This window comes from Pimephales promelas, chromosome 4 (assembly GCF_988280905.1).
Source record: "Pimephales promelas chromosome 4, fPimPro1.hap1.1, whole genome shotgun sequence".
In the NCBI taxonomy this organism is placed as follows: Eukaryota; Metazoa; Chordata; class Actinopteri; order Cypriniformes; family Leuciscidae; genus Pimephales; species Pimephales promelas.
Genome location: NC_142772.1, coordinates 15,326,712 through 15,351,739, shown reverse-complemented (window position 1 = coordinate 15,351,739; position 25,028 = coordinate 15,326,712). Strand labels below are relative to the sequence as shown.

The window sequence follows — 25,028 nt, the reverse complement described above, 5'->3', positions numbered from 1 at the left end:
TAGTCTTTTACTAAGTTTCGTTTCATTTCCCCCGTCTCTTTCCGAGGGTAGACGAACTCTAAATCATATCCTTTGCAACTCCAAGTTAGGTGAGCCTTTGAAGCTTCACGCGCGTCGGCAGCCTGGAAGACACGAGAGAACACGCCTATCGCCCAAACGAACGGGATCCACTCACCACAGCGTTCCTCCTCAGTCACAAAAGAGAACCATAGGCAAGTTTTGGTTACTGATTTTGATCTGATGTGTTTTTCTTGTTGGCTCTCAAAGGACTACACTGTCTGTGAATTTGCCATGCTGAAATCATTCTGGTTTCATCTCCCTCTCCCTCTCTCTCTCTAGTTAAACTCGTTAGCATTAGTAATGTCTTTTATGTTTTGTTTGTTTCTGTAAATACATATTTACTCTGTATCTAAATCATAGTTCAATGTATTATTAGTTTTCATTTATTAAAACTCATTATACTCTTGATTGTTTCTGTTTTGCTCACGAAACAAAGCCTCTTAAATGTGTTCGATCTTATAGCTACAAGCTCGACAAACTTGTGAATACAGTGAATAATCTTGTGAACAAGACTCGAATTTAACAAGAGTTATTCTCGGTGGCCACGAGAATAATTCTTCTTGAAAGTTTACCATCTTTGATAGTTGATAAGCACATCACATGATCCGTTTGCTGGACAGACGCATCATCTGATGTGATAATTTGATCTGGTGGGTACTCACAAGCTTTGTTAAAGCCTGTGTATTCATAATTAATTATAATTCGTTGTGATTAATTATTAATATACGGAAATACAGCCAAATGGGCTGTGTATCACCTTTTGGGTGAGTTTAAATTGTGTTACACTATAGCCAATATGATAGTTATTGATTATTAATAATTCATAACCGAATATTGGTAATCAATAACCGGACATTCCCCACGCTTGGGCTATTGTTGTTACACGCACTTTCTAAAAGCTCTTAAATGTACAGTAAGGTTTGAAGAGACTCATGTGAAATCAAACAGGAGAAAAGACAGTCAATAAAAACCTTTTACAGTGCTTGTATATTGTTTTCTTTCAATGCATTTGACAATTCATACCCATAAAGTAGACCTGAAATGACATGCATTAGAAGATTATTAGTTAAAAGATTGAAAAAATGCACCTGCATACTATTTTTCCAATCATGATTATTGTCATTGAGGATTACTGAAAAATTGTGCAAAAATCTCGTCTCGTCTCATTCTTGTGAACCCAATGTCGTGTCTCGTCTTATGAGATAAGCGTCTCGTCACACCCCTATTTAATACAGTACATACTAAAAAACTTGTTCATTTTGTTTATATGTGTCAATATGACAATACAAACATCAACATTAACCATGTATATTTGTACTAAAGGATTTTAATATATCCACACAGAGACCTTGTGTAGAATCTTGAGTGATGACAAACAAATCGCTGCATCAGAGATTTGAATAAATTCAATGAAACAGCCAGTTTGAATTGAGGCATGGAAATTAAATAAACCAACTCGTTGTAACAACTCTAATTCCACTTTTTCATAGATCTATAAACATGTCTTGAATTTTATGCTTAAGCAAGAATGAAAGTATATATTGTCTAGCTCAAATTTCAACTCAATATTCAGACAATGTGTACTTGTCTCATGCTGTAATTTGCAAGGGTATCATACATGTTTCTCATTACTCGAAAAGAAAGTAAGTTAAACAAAAAAAGTACACCTCACCTCTATATGTAAAAGTACAAATCTGGTCTAATGTTTTACTAAGAGATAAGATAAGATAAGATAAGATAAGATAAGATAAGATAAGATAAGATAAGATAAGATAAGGAGTACTTTATTGTCCGTGTACACGGAAATTTGTCTTGCAATCCAAGCTCCAACAATTATAACACACACAAACTAAAAACAAAAACATACAGTCATCAATAAAAAGTATACAAAGGTACTTAAATAATATTATGGGTACTCCGCCCTGCAAGAGTGTTCTTCAATAGCCATAAATGTATACATATATTAACATAGATATATTTTATACTCTATATGAAAACAAGTTCATTATCCAAGTTCATTCTCTCATTCTCTCTCCCTCTCTCCCTCTCTCTCTCTCTCTCTCTCGACAGAGAATGAACTTAATACATCATGCCTTGGGCAACAAGGAACCCCCATAACAAACCCCTAAAAAGACACCCCTGTTCCCCCCCAAACCCCACATACATACACACACACACACACACACACACACACACACACACACACACACACACACACACACACACACACACAGAAGCAATGGTTGTGATAAGCCAGACTGAACAACTTCAATTAGGACACAAAGGCGTCCTGGGAGGATTCCCCCCAACCTCTCACAGCAAGCTGCCAGCGTTAAACCCAAGACAAAGAACACAAGCCACACATACATGCACAGTATACTCGCTTAATACAGTCAGTGCATCTCAGAGTAGCCACTTAAACACTAAAGATCTATATGTGCACAAACTCATAAACACTAATGTCTCGCCAGAGATCGTTAGAAATCAGACTTTTAGAAAGGCCCCCAAAGACCCCAAATTAAAGTGTTGTCTCTTGCTAAGTGTGTCTGTGTGTGTGTGAGACCACCGGTGGCAGAGATAAGCAGCAGTTTATTAAAGGGTTACTTCACCCAAAAATGAAAATTATGTCATTAATTACTAGGGATGCACCGAAATGAAAATTCTTGGCCGAAACCGAAAAAGAGGAAACCAAGGCCGAAAACCGAAAACCGAAACACCGAAAGAAATTATGCCAATTATTAGCATCATTGCATTTATGGCTATGACTGTGTACAAACTTTACTAAAATCAAGGCATTGCAATTGCATAAATTAATATAACATTTTCAAAGAATAAATCAATTACAAATTATGCAAATATTTATTTAGCAGCACAATGCACAGTATAAAATAAAATTCAAACTAAAATGTTTAACTTGACCCCACTCATGTGTACACTAAATAATAATAGGTTTTAAAGAAAGGTTTTAAAATGAAATGTTCTCTCAAAAACAAAGCCAAGCGCAAACTTCTCATCACACTAGCACCCAGTTTGCATGTCTAAATTAGTTACATTTTAAAAATTTATAGCAGCATACAATAGCATAAAAAGCCTTTTTAAATGAACAATGGTCCATGTTTAATACAAATGTACATGAAACTTAATGAAACATGTTTAGTGAATGTAGAAAATATTTAAGAGAGCATTAATTTAGTTCTATACATACATGTTCCCATATACATATTTTTTTGTAATGTCAGAAGTAATAATCTCAGGGTTTACTGGGTTTTACATGATTATTTTTGTATTGGTGGTGGAATACTAAAAAATAAACATTGTCATGTATTTATCTGTCTTCTTCTCACCGATTCCTGATGGTTAGAGGACAGTTACTTGAGTCTGTCATTTCAAGGAATAGTACAACGGAGAGCGCGTCAAGTATAAACGCCTCGACCGTTTGGAGTGGTGCACGCGCTGTTTGTGGAGACTCGCGCTGCCTTGTTTACTTTCGCCTGCCTCCGCAGCGCGAGTCTTATTTATAATTTTTAATTGTTTCATCCACCTATATCTGCTCTAAACAATGCGTGCCGCCATGACGACGACTCCGGTTGCGAGCGGGTCAAGAGCGGTGCGTGCGCTGTGTGGAGACTCGCACTGCCTTGTTTATACTTTCGCCTGCCTCCGCAGCGCGAGTCTCCACAGACACCGCGCGCACCGCTCTTGACCCGCTCGCAACTGGAGTCGTCGTCATGGCGGCGCGCATTGTTTAGAGCAGATATAGGTGGATAAACAAGGTTTCCGTCTCATCGCGGGTTCAGATACACTGAAATACGTCCACACCACAGACATGTTGCTTCAGACAAGCACGTGCAGGTCGCGGTTTCTGTTTGCGTCATCACAACATTTCGGCCGTATTGTTTCGGTGATAAAAGTCTTTTCGGTGAGAAAATTTTCGGCGGCCGAATATTCGGTGCATCCCTATTAATTACTCACCCCCATGCTGTACCAACCCCGTAAGACTTTCGTTCATCTTCGGAACACAAATGAAGATATTTTTGATTAAATTTGAGAGCTGTATAACTACCACATAGGCTCCTAAGGGAATGACACTTGACGGCCCAGAAAGTCAATGAAGAAAATGTTTAAATATTCCATGTGACTACAGTGGCTCAACTATAAGTTTATCAAGTGACGAGAATACTTTTTGTGCGAAAAAACAAACAAAAATAACGACTTTATTCGACTATTCCTTAGGGATGCACCGATACCGATACCGGTATCTGGTATCGGCCTCGATACCACATTTTCTAAAGTACTCGTACTCGTTAAAAGTCCCCCGATACCGGGGACCGATACCATGTTCTGAGAAATGGGTTAATCACAGGCGCCGAGTGCCCACCCTAGGGCTGTCGCGGTTATGGAATTTCCCTTGCGGTAATGTTGAGTGGCTCAATAGCGCGATATGCGGTATTACCGCCATTTATTTATTTATTTATTTAATTAATTATATGTTTTTGTTGCTATATAAATAATGTTTACGATGTGGACAAAAACGAGGACATTTTCAGTAACCAATGTAACCGAATCTAAACAGCGTCTACAGTATATGCGCATTGAAAGACTTTCACTCAGCGCGCATATTGTTATGACAACGGACTTTGAGCGAGTCATTGAACCGTTCATTCAACGAACACGTTTAAAAAAAGCTGATTCAACAAGATGTTATTTATTTTTAACTTTGAGATTCAACTTTTCAAGGCTCAGCGGAGCAGCAATGCGTCGCATAGGCAATGCTGAAGCTGATGCTTCACTTATTAGAGACCCATTGATTCAATGCGTGACTCACTGATTTTATTTCGGCTTCCTTGTGTTGTGGGATGCTGACCAGAGCTGCTGCTGACGCGGATTTATGGGAAAATACCCGTGAAGAGAACGTTAAAATGATGATTCGACAAATTTTTCGCTTCCCTTTGACACGACAAGCTTTTCACGACTTCAAAGACAGACGCAGGTAATTGCACGCGCAGCGCGTGACGCGCTCTGCCGATCTCTTTCATTCACTGTCTATGTGAAGCCTGTAGGCTACACATCACCATGATAAACAGTCTTGTTATCGTTATGAACTTGTTTAACATTCAATACACATGCATTAAGTTCAAAACAAGAAGGGTATAGCCTTATAAAAAAAAAAACGTGAATATCGCGGTTGCTGCGGTTACGTGCTATCCTCTGCGGTTGACTTGTCAGAAGCGCGGTACTACAATATTGCGGTTACCGCGACAGCCCTAGCCCACCCCCAAGCTCCGGCTGCAGCTCAGAGCGGGGAGATGGGGAGACATGTCAGCCGTGTGGAACAGTGATGCGCGGGTCAATGTATAAACAACCTGCACACTACCAACGTTTTCAACTACCCGCCCGCTACTCGGACCGCAAAAAAAGTAAGAAAATTTTGTACCCGACCCTCTTCCTGACCGTATTTTTTAAAAGTAGTACATTCTCATCGTAGCGTCATTGGGCCATAAACGTGTAACAACACAGCATCGCAAGAAGACGTAGCCTACATATAACAAAGGCAGCACTTTGGTCATCATCTTTCATTATTTCGGTAAATGTCTCCCACACTTACTCTTTCTGTTTGTGTATTTGCGGAGCTTCCACTCCCCAGTCTTCACCTTTTCTCTTGCCGCCTCCATCTCTCTGCAGACTAGTGATCATAGACATGGCCGGTTCGTGAACGAATCGGTTCTTTTTAATGAACCGGTCGAACCAGTACGCTAACTGAATCATTCGCAACAGTTCACGTCTTGCGTCAGTGCTGATCCACAAGTTACTAAAGTTACTCACTTTCAGACATGCCTGACAGTCCCTCCGAGTTGAAATAAACCAATATCCCGAATTATATCTTACTCCAGTAACTCTAACAGTTCACTGAACTGAGACATGTTGTTGCCACAGCTGAGAGAAGTGATGAGCACGAGCAGCTGATACTGCGCATCCGCGTAGTAACGAACGCAGAGGTACAGCAGTTCTCGGATCACACCAGTACAGAACTGAGAACTGTTTAGACTGAGCTTGTGTGTCATCTTCGTGCCAGTTATTCAGCCAATAAATAAATTCGGCCTATATATTTCATAGAAAATTGTATCTAGTACTATATAAATACAAAGGTTTAATTGGCATCTTTTTCCAAAAGACCTGACCGACCGCAACCCGAATATCATTAAAAATATTTTTGGATGACCCGTAACTGCGGGTAACCACGGGTGACCGCGGCGCAGGCACCCGCTCATTTTGGATCAAGCCGTGCATCACTGGTGTGGAACAATTTCAAAGTGAATGGCTTTGGGTTAGGAGAATAAGTTTACTTGTAGTCGCCAAGTTACTTATAGTCAGTTGAATGTCTGTTGGGGGACCAAATAAATAAAGTGTTATCGGATATTAAGCTGATCGTACTAATACTCTAGTCTACTAATACTCTAATGACAGTTAGTTGACATGTAATTGAAAAGTTACTTATAGTTAGTAAAGTGGACTATCGAAATAAAGTGTTACCCAAGTAATTTAATCAAGGACCTAAAAACCCGTATATAAAAATATTTAAATCATGGTTTTTTTTTTTTTATTAAGTACTCGGTATTGGTCTCGGCGAGTACTGAAATGCAAGTACTCGTACTCATTTTCCAAAAAAGTGGTATCGGTGCATCCCTACTATTCCTTTTCTTCCTTGTTGGCCTGAAACGAGACTTCTATAGATTTTCACGACGCATGCGTGAGAACTGAACTGAAGTAGTTGAAGGAGATCGCAATTCTCGCGCATGCATCGTGGAAATCTATGGAAATCTCGTTTCAGGCCAACAAGGAAGAAAAGGAATAGTCGAATAAAGTCGTTATTTTTGTTTGTTTTTTCGCACAAAAAGTATTCTCGTCGCTTGATAAACTTATAGTTGAGCCACTGTAGTCACATGGAATATTTAAACATTTTCTTCATTGACTTTCTGGGCCGTCAAGTGTCATTCCCTTAGGAGCCTATGTGGTAGTTATACAGCTCTCAAATTTAATCAAAAATATCTTCATTTGTGTTCCGAAGATGAACGAAGGTCTTACGGGGTTGGTACAGCATGGGGGTGAGTAATTAATGACTTAATTTTCATTTTTGGGTGAACTAACCCTTTAAATATGGATCTGACATAACACACATACAGCTCTTTGTTTCTAAGTGAAGGCCACCAAGACATCAACACAACGGGGGCTTGTGATAGAGATGAGCTTACTTCACATAGAACAATGTAAGACTGGAAAAACTGGAAGAGAGGGCTACTCTCTGAGAAAACAAAGGAAATTAACAATTGAACTCTCTTGCAATATTACCATACCCATTCAAGACACTAGGGCTGGGCGATATGACGATATATATCGTTACCGCGGTAGAAAACGTCAGTCGTAACAGATTTTTTTATTCCGTGTATACCGCGGAATGTAAATAAGTGGGCATGGTTAACTCCCATGCAACGCGCGTGAGACTGATGCTGAGATTTGTCAAAGAAACATGGAGAAAGCAGATCCAGAGGATCCACAAAGGAATTACGTTTTCTAAAGGGTTGTTGTTAACGTGATATGTTCGGGGGGAAAGGTAGCCGTCAACTTGAGCAGAGCAGCAGCACCCAGGCTACAGTTTAGAGGAGTGCACGTTCACAACGGGGAAAGCATGAAGTTACTTGATAACAACATTTCATAGGCTATATGAATATCATTACGAATAGAAATAACCTTAAAGGAACACTCCGACTTTTTGGGACTTTAGCCTATTCACCTTACCCCCCAGAGTTAGATAAGTCCATACATACCTTTTTCATCTCCGTGCGTGCTATAAGTCTGTTTGACGCACCCACCGCTAGCCTAGCTTAGCACAAAGACTGGATGTGAATGGTTGCAGCTTTCATAATAATCCAAATGAGTGGCAAAATAACGCAAACGTTTTCCTATTTACATGTTGTGATTTGTATAGTCACAGAATGTACAAATAACAAAGTCAAATGAGACACAGACATCTTTTAACCGTATAAAACCTGGGAACTATTCTCTGAAGGCGAAGCACTGCTACTTTGACGGAGTAATAACCGCATCACCTGAGACACGCCGTGGTGAGGAGCGGAGAGTTCGCTCAGTGTTTGGGTAACAGAGTCAGCAATTTATAAATAGTAAAATAGTTTACAGTCATGGGTTTTCGCTCTATTGTAAATAGCTGCGACAGTAAACAGGGGAGGTAATACCATGTTTCACAGAATTCCAACTAAAAACGCTGACTGGATGAAGAAATGGCTAACTTACTCTGGATATTTATCCAAACACACCTAAATAGATTATCAAGGGACATTATGTTAGCTCGGTACATTTCAATGGACGACTATTTTGAAAAAATGGAATTTGCCACACGGACCATAATGTGCTGAAGGATACGGCCATCCCATCTATAGCACAGACAGGACAAGTGGATCACCCTGCGGCTGAGGTAAGTGTTCCGTTATGTTTTTAGATGACCTACTGTAACAGTGCCATTAGCCAGAGCTAATGTAACGTTAGTGACACTATTATATGATTAGGGTATGATTATGTTTTTATCTTGATGCGGTGCGGACGCGCTTGGAAAAAAAACGAGCGAGTAAAAAAAAACCGAGTAAACTTTCCATAATAGGTGCCCTTTAAATAATGTATAGTTATCCACATCTTTCCTTCTCTTATGTATAGTTACTTTTTAAACATGAAAATCGCATTCAGCTTGAATGAACATCCTGCTTGTTAAAACGAATATATAATCCTGTTTCTGTGGCAAAATTACTAAATATGCAGCGTGAGTTATATATTTTTTAACTCCAAACAATTGCCCACTGAACCAGTTGATAAAATCTTCTTTTGGTTCAATCCGTGATTACAACTTGACTCTCAAATTAATCGATCGCATTTTGCTGATGCAAAAGACGGGCGCGTGCACATGCACTGAGAGGGAGCGCGTGGCGTTCACTGGGCTATGGTCTAATAATGACGCATAAGGTGTGTATAATTTAAACTACTTAGTCAACACTAACAGTAGCTGCTGTTTGGTTTTCATATTGCTGCTCGCCTTCTAGTCACTTCTGAACTTGATGAACTTGACACTTCTGAACTACTCTTGATTAAAGCTCAGGGTGACGGGTTGCCAGATATCACAAAAAGAGCAAACAAGCCCCTTAAAAATGCATATATATACTGTATATATATTATAAACTGATTGAAGACTGATTGCAATGCATGAGATTGAAAAATTGTTTAAAGTTGAAATGCACCTATGAGTTGCATTTAATATTAATCTGTTGTGGGAAGTTCATCTAAAAGTTGATGAGTGTTTTTTGTTTACTATATTTTGCTATAAAAATAGTTTACCAAATAAATAATTTACCAAATAAAATAAAAATAAAACAAGGTGACATACTTTTCATTTCTAAAGTATTTGGGTTTATTTATTATACAAAGCCCTTTTTGTCTTTGTACCATGAAATAAAATTAGTCATATCGTGAAACACAATTTTTCATATCGCTCACCCCTACAAGACACCATCACAGTTGAGTTGATCACCTCCCAATTTACATTCCCTTCACCCTTCCATACCTGAATTCTCCCAAAAATCTATATGGTTTAATATGAACAATTATCATACAGTATTATACATGTTTGGTATCATTTAAAATGTCTCACTGTAACTGGTACAAATGTCTCATTCCCAAAGACGTAAACCATTTGGTAATAAAATTCTTAAGAGATAACTTGCACATAGAGGAGGGGTGGGTCCTCCAGGCAAATGGCATTTTGCTCCCAAAAGGTGTCCACTCAGAATGCAAATTCCCATTGTTAGCAAATGTTTCAGTGTGAAAGAAGTTTCTGTCTTGGTCTGGGTATATAATTGAATTGCAACAAGAGGCTTGGGGCGATTTGTAGCTCAAATTATTTTCTAATATCAGGTTTGCATTTTTCTCTTTATTCCAGAGCATTTGATGTTTTGTATTTATTATCTTTTTTTTCCATTTTGTTTTATATTAACTTATTATGAAATTGGCATGATACATTTACCTGACATAATAAATTGTAACATTGGATTTTATTCTGACTTGCTCTTAAATTGTTTTCCCAAGTAGATTAAATGGATTCGTATGGTACTTCAAATCTGCGTCACGTTACATTTGATTTTATTCTGACTTGCTCTGAAATTGTTTTCCCAAGTAGATTAAATTTAGGGCTAAGTCAACCAAAAATGTTATTAGTCAGTTAGTCGGTGGAAAAAAAATAAACTATTAGCACGCATACTGAATCCGATGTTCGTGGCTGTCTTTACGAGCCGCAGTATAGTGAAGAGCAGCTGAGGCTGATGAAGGAGCAGGAGGCGGCTGCCTGTCGGTCGAGAAGCTGGGTCGAGCTGGGCGGATTGCTGTGCCCGTGCTCTCGCTGCGTGCTACGGCCTACAGAGTCTGTCTGCTCTAGAGAATTTCAACGATGGCAATTTCTCCTGGAGGAAATCTCTGAATCAGACGAGCACAGGGACGTTTGTTGTGATAGTTTCGCCTGACAGAACATCCAGGTATCATGCAGTAATTCATCATACAGAAATAAATACAAACGAGGAGTAATTCACTAATGAGTTTGCCAATGTAACATGAACAGGGTTTGTTGTTGTGGGAAGGAGGCGGGAACCGGCGAACATTTAAACATTTTAATAGTAAAATGAACAAAAACAAAAGTATAAGCCAGCAGCCCCTCATTGACGACTGCTGTAACGTTACACATAACAGAAACAAAACATCATAAAATCAGACCTGTTTCTCTCTCGATCTGCCGTCGTCGATGCTCATTTTATGCTTTCGCTCCTCCGTGAGAGATGAGAGACCTACGCGCGCCTCACAGGTGTCTTTCATTATCATTCACGCCACCGGCCTCGCCGTCCTCTTACATCCCTCGCCCTCGATCGTCCTGCTCGCCACAGCCAACTAGACATTTTGTGTGAAATGAATTTCAAGCTCTGGTGATAGCTAAAGTTAGCCGTGTAAACGGAAGAGTGAATTCTCTGTTTGCGCTGTTCCGGATCAGTGGGTGTGGCTTGCGGAGCTGTGCAATGCGGTGCATTGTGGGACCTGTAGTCTTTTAATACAAATGCACCCCTTGATTATTTTCTGTCTTTTCTCGGTCAAATTAACCAAATAAAAAAATTATTTTACATTTCGACTACATATATGATCCACTTTCAATAAAGATTAATGTTGCAATGGGTGAAATTCTCCTTTAAATGGGCCGCAAAGCAAACAAGCATGTCGATCGTTATTTTTGCATAAAATTGATCGATGGAAATAACTTTAAAATTATAGTGACATGTTTGCTAATAAACAAATTAAAGGTCACATGTGTGTGGTGTGGCTTTTGTGTTCATGGTTCAGTGCTATTATAATTTGCATTCCCGCTGAAAAAGTGTTTGCCTAAAAATGTTGCCTATAAATAGTGTTGCGCACCCTCTTATCAAATTCAAATGATCAACCTCCAGTATTTTGCTTGGGAACTAATGTGGTCGGAACTAAAGTTTACAGGACTGCGTTCTCTGTAATTCTCTCAAACAGAGCACTTCTACATTCCGATTGGTTGCCGCCGAACTGCGTCATTGCTTATTACCATAAAGATACTATTACCTAAAATACTGATTTCAACTCTCCTCGCCGCTCTCGCCGTCCAAGATGCGCTGCTCTCGCCAGAGCTCGCCGCCGGCTCTCATTGAAAATGAATGACTTCTGGCCACTTTGACGCTCTCTCCAGCGCCGATGTGAACGCACAGTTACACGTTTGTCGCGTGACTCTACTAAGGTCATTTCCAGTCTGACCTTGGCACACGGGATTCATAAATTTTGGGGCATCTCGCCCGGGGGGCGGGGTTACGTCCTGCGTCACATCTCTCTGCGGGTTCTCGTCGACCAGGGTCAGCGCGGCTGAGCGCGCACCAGCGGGGACCCGTCAAAGATTCTATAGTTTTTCCAACCGTCTCTGGACTCGTCTGTTGAGTGGGAAGTATGTTACCGGCCTGTGTACATCTTTTTGCACGATGGAGGGTAAGTTTTTAATCATGCTAGATTGTTTTCCTGTTTAGTTAGGATTTCGACTGTTATAGAGTTAGATAGATCAGCTAGATAGAGTAATCTTCTTGACCAACTTCAAATCACGTGGTGCACTTTTTTTTACTCTTCACCCGTAGTCTTACAGAATCCTCGTTTGGTTTGCACCCCTGGTCTGTGTTAACGAAATATAAATCATTTATAGATCTGCCTTGGATGCCTCCACATTCCGAAGTTGTCAAGAGAGATGGGGGATACATTTCCGTAATTGTAAAGTCGAAGGAGGATCTGACAACTCTGTTGGAGGACTAGGGCTTCTTCACCCATCTCTGGCAATACACACCAGTGTTGCTTTGTAAATAGGTTTCTTTTTCTTTTTTGTTTCTTTCTTTTTGTGTGTGTTTATTTTGTATGATTACTTCACCCATGTAGGCCGATTTGTACTCTGCTGACATACACTCTTAGAAAAAAATGCATCATTTGCTTTCATATATGAAGCATTGGGTTCTTTACTCAACTCCAAAGGAACGTTTATGCTAAAAAATGTTTATAATGACAAGAAAGAACCCTTTTGGCACAAAGTTTCTTTATAGGCTATTATTCATTCATATGTTATATTATTCTGCAACATTTTGTAGTTGTAATTAAGTTATTGTTTATTAAACTGTTATAGTAACTTAATGTCACATTTTAATCATGCTGTTTTTTGTTGAATAAAAACTGAAATGTCACTCGTTGTGTGATATTGATTAATTACATGTTTTAACCCCCATATCTTGAATTTTGTGATCATACACATGCATTGCATTTTAGGGGTTCCAAATACGTAGCGCTTTAACCTTTTAAGAGTGGTTGTTGGTAATAATAATATAAGGGGGTGGGGTGTTAAGGGAAAACTTTTTTTTTATTGAACTTTACAATAAACAATAAAGAAATCCAACAAAGAAAGAACTTATGACAATCTCAAAATGTACAATATAAATATTAATGTATTACAAGCCAAGATTCATATATTTCCTTGTTGAAAACATTGCATTACAAAATTGTGTATAATCATGTGTATTGACATGATTAAAATCTTGCATTAAGGCCTGTTTCTATTTCATAATTCCACCTGTGTAATATCTGTATTGAGTCTAATTAGTCGTTACTGCTTGAATCACCTTAGAAAGAAGAAACATGAACTGGTTAGCTGGAGTTTATGGAAGTTTACTTTTCTACAATACAATAAGTAGGCCTAACTTTATCGAGGTAAAAGTCTCGGAGTGGAGAGAAGAGTGACAAAATCACGGTAAGGCTGTGCAAACAAAGCAAGTTAGGCTATCTGTCTAGCATTGCCATGTCAGTGTATTGACTGATTCATTGTCCCTTCATAGTTTGTAAGAGACATGTCAGGTTGTATTTAATAAACTGAGAGAAGCCTATTCATCTGTTAATATGAAACGCGACTTGGCCTAAATAAGGCTACAGCACTGTCAGCACATCTTGTACAACTTAAACCCATGTAGCTAGGTAACGATAAACAAACTGAAAGACAGCAATTCCAGATTTCGCTTTCGTTCACTAAACAAAGAATATGGAAATTAAACATCAATTTTCTATCAAAAACGTGTTGTAAAAAACATAACTTATTATATTTAAGACCTAGGTTCGCGCCTGCCTGTGTACGCTATGGGGCGCGCTCACCCTGGTCGACGAGAACCCGCATGAAAGATGTGACGCAGGACGTAACCCCGCCTCCCGGGCGAGATGCCCCAAAATTTATGAATCCCCTTGGCACACGTGGCGCATGTGAGATCCGTGTCTCAGCAATGGCTGCTCTTAAAGGGCCAGCAGTGAATAAAGGGTTCTGTCAGTAAAGTTAATCAAAGAACAAAAGGAACAGAGAAAATTAATCACTGCTCTTGACTAAAGAACTTTTGTAGCTTTAATAAGGATTAGTCTATATATAATTTATAATTCATGCAGCGCAGACTGTTTGATAAATTTATTCAATTCCTGTATCCTACCTGTTAAGACAGGAAGGGCACAGGTAAATATGGCATTTATAATGGGTTTATGTGAGGATTGTTTGAAGTTCACTTAATTTAAAAGCTGTTATATTTTTTAAGCCTAATAAATATTTTAAAAGTTGATAGCTTTCAATTGTAATGATGGAATCACTGTAATGTTGGATAGCTATAATTAACATTTAAAATGTGGGGGGTGTTGTCATTTCTATCCAGACATCAATGGTTTATTGATCATTATAGGTGTTATCAATCATTTAGTTGTTTTTGCTAGTTTGAGTTGAGAAATACACATACACAGAATGATCACTAATCTGTGTGTGCATTTTACTTTAGAACCAAGAAAGTTGACTCATGAAACCATTTGTTTATTATATTGCAATTAGTGTTGTCACGGTACCAAAATTTCAGTATTCGGTACCAATACCAGTTAAAATTCACGGTTCTCGGTACCAATTTCGGTACCAAAGCTTAGTTTAAATTTACATATTTTTAAGTGTTTATAACGGTTACAAGTATGGAAACTGTACATTTGTATTAGAAACACTTTAGAAAAAGATTAGATAAAATGACCTAAAATAAACAATAGTATACACTAACACATTTTTAAAGTTGTTTGTAAAGTTTTAATCCATTATTTATTTAATGCACAATGAATTAAGTGAACAAACATGAACAATCAGGTGTTTGTAATAAATAACATTTTCAAACATTAATTAATGTTGTAAAAATATATTGTTCACTCAATGTGTTGATAACTAAGTAATGTTGATGAATGGTATCTTTGTAGCATTACCATAAAACATGTTTTATTTGACTTGACTGTCCTTTTATTTAATCTAAAACTGCATTCATATTTAATTTTAAAAAGGCTTTTTAAACCTGCTGAGTTATAAAGGCAAGAATACGCCTAGAACTGGCACTGACATTAAATGACAATACTAATACCAGTAGCCTACTCTGGTGTCGGGTGGATACTACTGTGCTCATGTACTCGTAAAACTACCCCGAAAGCACTTTAGAGGCCGTTCACATGTCGCGCGTGTTTTTTAATTATATTTTTGCGCGTGCTTATTCTTTCCAAAGCGCTTGCTCTCACGCGGCGTCTGTCGTTGCTATGCAACGCCAACGAGTTTTTATTATGAGCGCGCTTGAATCGCGCCTATATTTGAAATTGCGAATTTGCATGTAATCGGCCTCTTATGGCAACGTGACATTAGCCTAATCCAAAATATTTCCATATGTGGCTCTTTCCTCCTTTCGTTTCAACAAGTGAATTCAGAGAGAGAGAGCCATATCAGCGTTATAAAGAGGACGCAACTGTGCACGTTTCAGACATCGCGTCTAGAACAGAACTGGATTAACCTGGTACTCGGTACCTAGAAAAGCTGGTACCGTAACATTTTTTTTATGTTTGAAGTACCCAGTTTTTTGACAACACTAATTGCAATTGCATATCGTAATCACAATACTGACCTCAATAATCACAATATGACATTTTCCCCAAATTGTGCAGCCCTATAATACATTTTATTATATTTTGCATTTTTGACTGGAGGAGGCCGCAAGGATTACAATGATACCAAGCGAGGCATGCAAACAAGAAAGGAAAGCAAGGTTACATTCATATGCATGAGTACAGGCATTCAGAGTTTGTCTAACACATCTAGAGAAGTCATGATTATACTAAAATGACAATAAAACACATGGGTATGCAGGAATATATCGTATTCTTTCCAGAATTAGTCAAGTTACAGATTTCAATGAAAGAATGTCTGTTTGTGTGTGTATTTTTGGAGTAAGCTTCCTGGTCGCCTGGCCTGGCTCTGAGGAGATACTCTTTGAGGCTCGAACCCCTAGCTGTGTGTATAAACATTTGCCTGCCATAAAGGTGTTAGTGAACGCCATTGTGAACAGACTTTCTGGCGCTTACTGGTGAGTAGACATGTGCCTGTATTCGGTAATGCGATAAATCACGGTAATGAATATGCACTATATTGTTATTGTGGGCTCTTCAAAATACCGTGAAAAATAATAGATTCGAATTTAGACTTTTAGAGCGCGCATTAGCTGCTTAATTTCCTTCAACCACTCAAACACTGCGTGCTGCGCAAAACACGCATGCACTCTGATGTAAACAATCCCCACATGTATAAGCACTGTGTGCATGCAGTGCGCACTAGTCTAATGTAAACTATTACATAGAAGAAGCATGGTAGAAGCATGGCGGAACGCTCCCAACGATTTATCCCTGCAGGGCTGCCAACTCTCACACATTCCGCTTGCGACTCAAGCTTGAGACTTTCAGACAGGACGCGGAATATGCGCGCAACACGCAGGGATGTTTTGTTGCTGCGTCGACCTACATCTACCACGCCGGTGTTAAAGTTCAAAATAGTTAAACTTTTTATTTGTAAAATGGCAAATCGCGTTGTATCTGAAGGGCATTGAACCAAGCGGCCAGCGGCCAGGCATTCTGTCTGAAAGGCGATTAACTCATTTGATAATTTTCACATGCTCTTTCACATCCACAGAGAAAAATCACAGAGCAAAGAGGACACTGACACCGACAGACTAGACAGAGCAGGTTACTTTTGATATGAAAGTTGTTATTGATAAATTGAAGTTATTGATAAATCAGCTTATAGGTTCTGAACACAGATCGTTGATTGCTCCTCAGTTCAAGTAAACCGATCATGTTACTTTAGTTTTTTGTTTTTTTTTTGCTCTGAGAAAAATCACAGAGCAAAGAGGACACTGACACCGACAGACTAGACAGAGCAGGTTACTTTTGATATGAAAGTTGTTATTGATAAATTGAAGTTATTGATAAATCAGCTTATAGGTTCTGAACACAGATCGTTGATTGCTCCTCAGTTCAAGTAAACCGATCATGTTACTTTAGTTTTTATTTAAAGATACAGTACAACTTACCGAAATGTATATTTACTTGTACATAATAACGATCAATCAGTGTTTTCAAACACGGAAAGAGGTCAGTAACACTGCAGGAGAACAGTTGTGTCACAAAATGTTACATTTACCTCAGGAAAGGCATTTAATGACCAGCACATTAGTTGACTAGAAAAAAATAGCAAAGAGAATTTCACTAAATATTATATTTAATTTCTCTCTGTATGTTTACAGCATTATGTGAGAGATTTTTTTTTTCTTGAGAAACATTAACAGACTGGGGCCTACCTAATATTTATCTAAATGAGTCAATATTGAATTAAGACTGAAATCAAATCCAAGAATTTAATTGAATAATACAAACAGTAACCAGTCATTGTACCATGTAAACATTGTAACATCTTGTCACTAAACTTTAAACAATTTGGTTTAGTTACCATATGTTTTGAAAATCACAATTACACATTGTGATGCAAGTTGAGTTTTTTTTAGAGACCCACAATGCATCTGTTTTTCTTGAGCATTAAAATATAATTTCATTAAAATATCGTGATAATACCGTATACCGTGATAAAAGCTCAATCAATTAACCGCAGCATGAAAATTTGATACCGGCGCACATGCCTACTGGTGAGTGGTGAATTACTAGACGCGAGTCAAATGTTAAAAGCTTTTTACATGTAGAATTTGAATGAGTCCCAACTGACTAGGGGTGGGCGATATAGCCTAAAAATTATATCACGATATTTCAAGAATATTTGCGATAATGATATTTATCACGATATAGAAAAAATATATATGAAACAATGTTTTATTGGTGATTGCAGCTGGCTGGCAGCAGCATTAGTGCAAAAAAAAGTATAACATAACTCCTCATCATTTTATTTTAACAATAACTACAGTAATACATTAACAATATTAACAATAACTTCAGAAGCCTGCACAATATTGTCACCTAATAAAATTTAACTAAACTTTGAAGTACAAAAAATTTAAACTAACAGCGGCAATCCAATCAAACCTTCAAAATGTAACAGTTGCTTGCCTTGCATCTTTTTTGGATTAGCATCAAATGAGGTATACAATACCTAATTTATACAATAATTGTATAAAATCTGAACATTTAGGGAAAAAAACATTTAGTGGGGAATAAATAAGAGACAATTGTAACACTAAATCTGGTAAAACTTTACACATTGCTCTTTGTATTGTACATTCATGAAAAAAACAAGGTAACAAATCAAAAGGATTAATTATTATATAGCATAGTCTACTATAAAATTGAGGCATGTTTAAAATCTATAGCACAGCTGTTTAATGAGGCAGCAACATATGATCGTTAGGACAGAACAAAGGCTATTAATAATCTTTCATTGCGCAAAAGTATTATGATATGAAAGGCTCCAATATATCGCACAGCGCTTATGCGCATCCCGAGCGCTGAATGAAGCGCTTGAAGTGCGAGTACTCCGCACTGAACAGTTCAAAGCACAAAGGAAATAAATATTGATGCGTAGCGTCGTTTATAATATACAGTATCTATCTATGCAATCGTTTATTGAGTCCTTTCTTTTAACAGTTTTACATTTCAGTTACTGTGCGCGTGATGAACAATAGTGCTCTGACTCTAGTGTCGTGCTCTAACAGACACCCGGCCGGTAGAAAGTAACATGATGATTTAGTTACAGCAATAAAGTCCAGCAAGATAAAGTTGTTTTATGCGAAACCATAGACCTTTTATTTACAGATCAAATATAATAATAGTAACATTGAATCATCTTAGAAAGAGTTTAATCGTGTTGGCTGTTGTACCCGAACTGCGGAAACTCTGAAGGAAGATTAGGCGAATGCAAAATGTACGCTAGTAGGGAAGTGGTGAAACGAGTTTACATGCATATTTGACAAAAATTGTGTTGTTGGAGATCTGACCTCTTGTACTCAAACAACTTCCATACTATTGAAGTAGCTCCCTTTTTAGGAACTAAATCTTGATCTGATCCGGAGGCTGACATGCTGCTGTGTTGTTGTGCGCACGCTAAGTAACGTAAATACGCCATACGTCATCATATCATCAATATCGCTATATGACAATTTTTTATCATGTAAAATTTTATACCGGTATTATCGTGGACGGTATGATATGGCACAGCCCTACAACTGACACAGTCCAGATATCCAACACCTGGCATAATTCACACACTTGAGTCTGTTGAAAGGACAAACAGAAGGCTAAAAAAACGTTCACTTTGACATGTCCAGTTTAAACAGCTTGTTTGAGCCTATGTACATACTTAAGAAAGATCCCAGCATTGGAAAAAAATGTGTATGGTATATTTTAATACTGTCCTGGATCGCGTTGAAGAATTACATGTTTGTTCAGAGCATTTTTTATTTTGTCAGCAAGGCACAGTGTAATAGAGAGTTTGCAAATAAACTTTTATTGAAAGATGAAGCAGCCAACTGTATTGGATAGGACAGTAGCTCCATCACAAGCCGTAAGTTAATTATTTCATAACGCTTTGTCTGTAAATGACAGACTCGGATGCATAATGGTTTCAAAACATGAGTGGGCGTTAGGGTTGGGTATCGGTTGGGTTTTATCCGATACCAGTACCTACTCTGTATTTTTATAAGGTTCCGGTGCCTAAACGGTTCTTGAAACAGTACTTTAGAAAACGAAACCGCACACACTTTGTCAAAAAATAATAATAATACCCCTTTATTTACAGGGCCAAACTGGACACAATATTAACTTTCAATATAAATAGTCAATAAACAATATCAATATTCAATAAACAAGTAACATATGGTAATAAATAAACCAATATAAAATAAAAGTTCATATTTACATAATATCAAATAAAACAATATTATATTAAACAATGTAATTATACTGGAGATTAATAGAGATTACTACCAGGGTAATATAATAGACATGGCTACAGGTTCCCATGTTTTGTCTGCTTTAACTAGTCATGTAGGCTAAGTTATCTTGTCATTTACTAGTTAAGCTCTTAGCCAGTTTGATATTTCATTCCCACTGCGTCTTATACGCAGCTTTGAGTATATGAAAGAGAACATCTCTGTGTAACCCATGTTCTCTGAATAGGGAACGAGACGCTGCGTTCGCTGCCAAATATCTCGCGCTGCCGACAAGCTTCCTTTTTCGGCAGAGAACAGAGAGGAGCAGATGATGCCCTTACAAATATAATATGACGGCGCAAATGGTGATTCTTCTATATCCATAGACAATCGTTATTCTGACGCATAATTTTACACGATATGTAGCCAAACATTTCACGTGTACATTTCACGTGTGTTTAATCTCCTCGCTATCAGCAGACGTTCCGGGAGTCTCCCGCATATTGATAACGGCTCCGGGCTCCGGGATGATAGCAAATTAGTTCAAATCTCCCGGAATCTAGAGCGAGCGAGCAACATTGCACGTGCAAGACAGATCAGACAGTGCTTCAATAAACCGTATAGTGCGCGCACGTCAGAGAGGGAGAGGGAGACAGCGAGAGACTGCGTGTGTGCGCCTCATGCCACAGACTCAGGCATCGAAATCAGGCACCGAAATGTTCATTCTAATTCGGTCTGGTTACTACCGTTTACGTCAGAACCGGTTCCCTATTGGCACCGAGTTTCGGTACCCAACCCTAGTGGGCGTTGATTTCGTTTTATGACATTAGCCAATCATAACAGTGGCCATTTACTGACAAGCCTTTAAAGGAGTTTTATAAACATTATAAGTGAACCTTAATGAACATTAAAATAAAAAAAAATTTAATCCATGCCATGACCCCTTTAAATACCAAGATCGAACTTTTAGGCAATGCTCCGTGAACAAAACTTCACTAAATATCATTTGTATCGTGCCTACCAAAATAAGTTTTGCGTATTGATACTTTTGAAGTTCCAACTTTCAAAATCTTTACATTTCATTATTTAAAAAAAAAGTCATTTTGACTGCACGTTTAAATATCAAACTTAATATTAAGTATTATTAAGAATTGATTATTAATTAGTTTTAAGTTGTCTAAATAACACCTTTAGTTTCAGTTTCGTCAAAAAAATAATTTCAGTGCATCACTAATTATTACAATATTAGTGTTTATAAAAATTAACTTAAATTTAGCATTGGATGACAAAAAAGATAATCTAAATGTGTGAAAAGGAGGAAATGACCATGTGCACATTTAAGTATCGATACTGGCCAATACTGATAAAATAAAAACTTTCAAGTAATCAAAATGGGGGGACTGAATGTATAAGTTTAGAATGATAAAAGGGGCAGCAGAACAGTCCCTTTAAGAATGATTTACTAACTGACCTACTAACCTAAATACTGTGTGAGACGAATTGTGGTTGTAACGGCCCAGTGAAACACCAAAACACACACACCCACTTCACAGAGTATATAGACGGCATGCAGATAGAAGATCAAAAACACACCACAGGGCACACACATACAACATTTGTCCTCTTCCTGTTGAATCACAAATGGGCAATAAAAATTTTATTCTTGATTCTGCTGAGTGGTCAGAAAGCCATCAACTTGCTCCATGTTGAGAGCTTCAAGACTGCTGTCATGAGCACTGAAAGATTTCAAAATCTACCAGCCACTCAATGTTTTTACCAGCCACTTTCTCGTTTTTAACCGACAATGCGTAACTGCATGTGAAAATTAATACTACAAGATCTACAATACTACTTAACCAGTTTATTTAATCTCAAGTCTCAATGAAATACTGACATTTTCTCTATTTCTCTTGCTCTTCCTCTACTGTTCCCCTCCTCTGCTCTTCCATCTTCAAAAGACTTCCATGTTTTTTTTTATTTTTATAAAACACCATATACTTTTACCCACACTGAATAAAAACACGTTTAAATGGGTAATTTTCTTTTCTGATATAGATTCAGTTCTTGTTAAAACACACTAGATATGAAAAATCTGTGCATTTTGGGCACTTTCTGTGTGAAATCATGTTTATTTTTGTGTCCATCAAAAGTGTGCTTTTAAGCATGAACAGTAATCTGGACGCATTTCAGGCGGCTTTTTATTTCTCATCTCCATATCTAGTAATAAAGCTAATGCACGGGCTAGGAATCAATGAATTCTTTGCTAATACTTCATCATCGTGGAGAGCGCAGTTTGCACCGCTTTCTCCTTTCCGCCGCGTGCTCTCCCGTGGCGTCTGTCGTTGCTATGCAACAATGAACTTGCGCGCCTCTAAAAAACCATAGACAGTAAAAGCTAAAAACGAGCGCGCTGCGTCGCTTTTACGAGCTACAGTAGATGCGGGAATAGCGCGCGGGTAGATGTTCACGCGGCTAGCTCTTTACCACACAAGACAAAGAGCTAACTTACTCTGCACTAAAAATACACCATGCACTCGCGGCTAGCCCTCCCTTTGGACGGTAAACCGCCTCTTGTGTTCCCACGTTTTCTTCCCTTATCGAGCCTCGACGGAAGAAACGCACGGGTGTTGAAGGTGTGCCTCCTCTAAAAAGTGTCCGCCGTACGGGTGAAACAGTATGCTATTTTTATTTACCCGCCATGGTGGCTGGTAGGTGAAGTGAATTTACCCGCCACAACACAAAATCACCCGCATTTGGCTGGTGGCGGGTGCTAATTTCCATCCCTGCACCATAAGAATGTTAAGAGTGGCGAGTGGAGTGTGGTTCAGCGAGGTCCTCGGTGGGATAAAGAGACGGAGTTTTAACTGGCTACTAGTTTCTCTGTATAGCTGGCTAACCGTGCTATTATAAAATGTTAAAAGTATCTGATCATTCTCCATAAGGAGCCATCCACACAAAACGCATTTTTGCTTTGAAAAACGCAAGACAGGGGCAGTGGAATGGGGGGGGGGACACAAGGCTGAGACACATTTTTTAAAAGTAAAGCCCGACCGATAAAAGATTTTGAAGGCCGATACGATACAAATATTTTTGGGTTTTAAAATCCGATATATCGGCCGATATTTTTAATTTTTTTTAGCTAGTCTATGATGAGCCATAATTTAGCAATGGATAATATCATACTGCAAGTTGTACATTGTACATTTTCATATAACAGGCCAAGCAGAGATGATGTGTCTCATTGCTATAACTGTCACACGCTATTAAAGAAATACTTCAGTCACATTGTCAAAAGTTAAAAGGACAGTCAGTCAACTGAATAAAGTAATCCAATGTAAAATAACACTGGATAGTCTTTTTAGTCCATACAAAGGCTATTAATTCTGATTGCTTACAATTAATACAATATTCTGTTGTTATGACAACAGAATTAATGACTGACACAAACGGCTGCGTTCACTTTAAGAACTAGTGCGCGAATCCATTACTGTTTCATTAACTTTCTGTCACACACGTTTAATGCTAATTTAAGACATTACCGACTGTCTTTAGGAGGTTACTTACCAAGACCAGAGTTTTGACATAATGTCGCGTGTTTTAACTGTTAAAGTGATATAATCCAGGGATAAAACTTTTGTTTCTGGCGAGCTGTTTGTGAGGCAGATTTAGGCTGTAACGTTACTGTGCACGCAGTGAAAGACATCTCTGAGAGTGCGCGGGCACGGGATGGTTTAACATTGCTTGTAAAACTCAAAAAGACGTGAAAATGATAAACGTTAGTTACGATCATAGGTTACGATGCAATGCTGGCCCGATTGTTAAGTGAATATTCCGTCATGTCCCGACTCCTAAACGCGTGTGTGTATCGACAGCTGCAGCGCTTGGCGCTTGCCTAGTGCAGAGAGACGAGAAGATGCAGCACCGCGTCCGCGAGCCCTTTATATGGAAAAAATCGATTCCGGCCGTTGAGAATCGATTTTGAATCGAACACATTTTAAAAAATGATTAATCGAAAAATAGATTTTTTTGCCCAGCCCTAATGCACATAGTCTCTCTCTGACAGAATAGTTTATATGCTATCTCACTGGCAGAAGAGAGAAAAAAAAGCTACTCATCTTTATTCTGCTATGTTCTAACATAGCCTAAGCATTTACAGTAGTAGCCTACTATTAAAAAAGCATCATGTAGTTACCTTTATCAAAACAAATAAAAAACACCCACAACATATTATTCTACAATTTCCATTTACAAGAAAATATAGGCTTAAACACCTGTTTCTCCACAGCGGGAGTGACATTTCAGGACAATGGGCAGCGCAAAAAATCTGAACTAAATAGGCCTACTAAACTATTAGTCTCATCACAACATAACGTGACAACACAATATAGTGAACTTTTACAGTACATAATGCCAGTTAGATAAATACACTAACAACCGGCCAGCATGAAACTTTAAATTTAACTTATAGCTAGAAGAGCTGAAGTTGTGAGCTGATTGGAACTTCCTGAGAACAGCATCCTTCCATGCACCACAACACTTTTTTTGTCAAGTCCTTCTCGAATGCAAGTTAAACTAGGCTAGCCTTTCTTGTGTGAAGCATGCTCCTCCTGTGTTCTGAAAACACATTTTTGAGCTTGGAGAACGAATTTTCGCAGGTCACGGTAGAAGCACCAAATACCAAAGCCGGGCTGACTTCAGGGCTCGAGACTAACGGCGACCTATCGTCCTGGGGACGATAGAAAATGTGTTTAGGACGAACAGAAATATTCTCCAGGACGCCTACAGGACGAAAGACATTTTGTATGTGAGTTCACAGGGCTCGAATTTCGGCGTGGGTATTGCGCATAATTCTAATCATTCCCCACAGGTCTCCTAATTATAATGCGGGATATTCCCGCAATCGTAATCCACAAAGATTATAAAATGCCAGACGCAATTTCACAAACAGCGTGAGTGTTCAGCGGTGCCGCGTCTTCTCTTCTCTCAAAATGTTGTGGAAGGCAAGCATCAGTCACTGCTGCGAGAATACACACTCGCGTTCAGGAGTGGGACATGACGGAATATTCACTTGCACAATCGAGCAAG

At 38.4% G+C, this 25,028-nt stretch overlaps 1 protein-coding gene across 1 annotated transcript in view; it reads right to left on the bottom strand.

Moving 5' to 3' along the window:
* The window catches only part of abr (ABR activator of RhoGEF and GTPase), a 490,118-nt gene that overhangs the window by 440,914 nt on the left and 24,176 nt on the right, over positions 1-25,028 (bottom strand). The window lies entirely within an intron of this gene.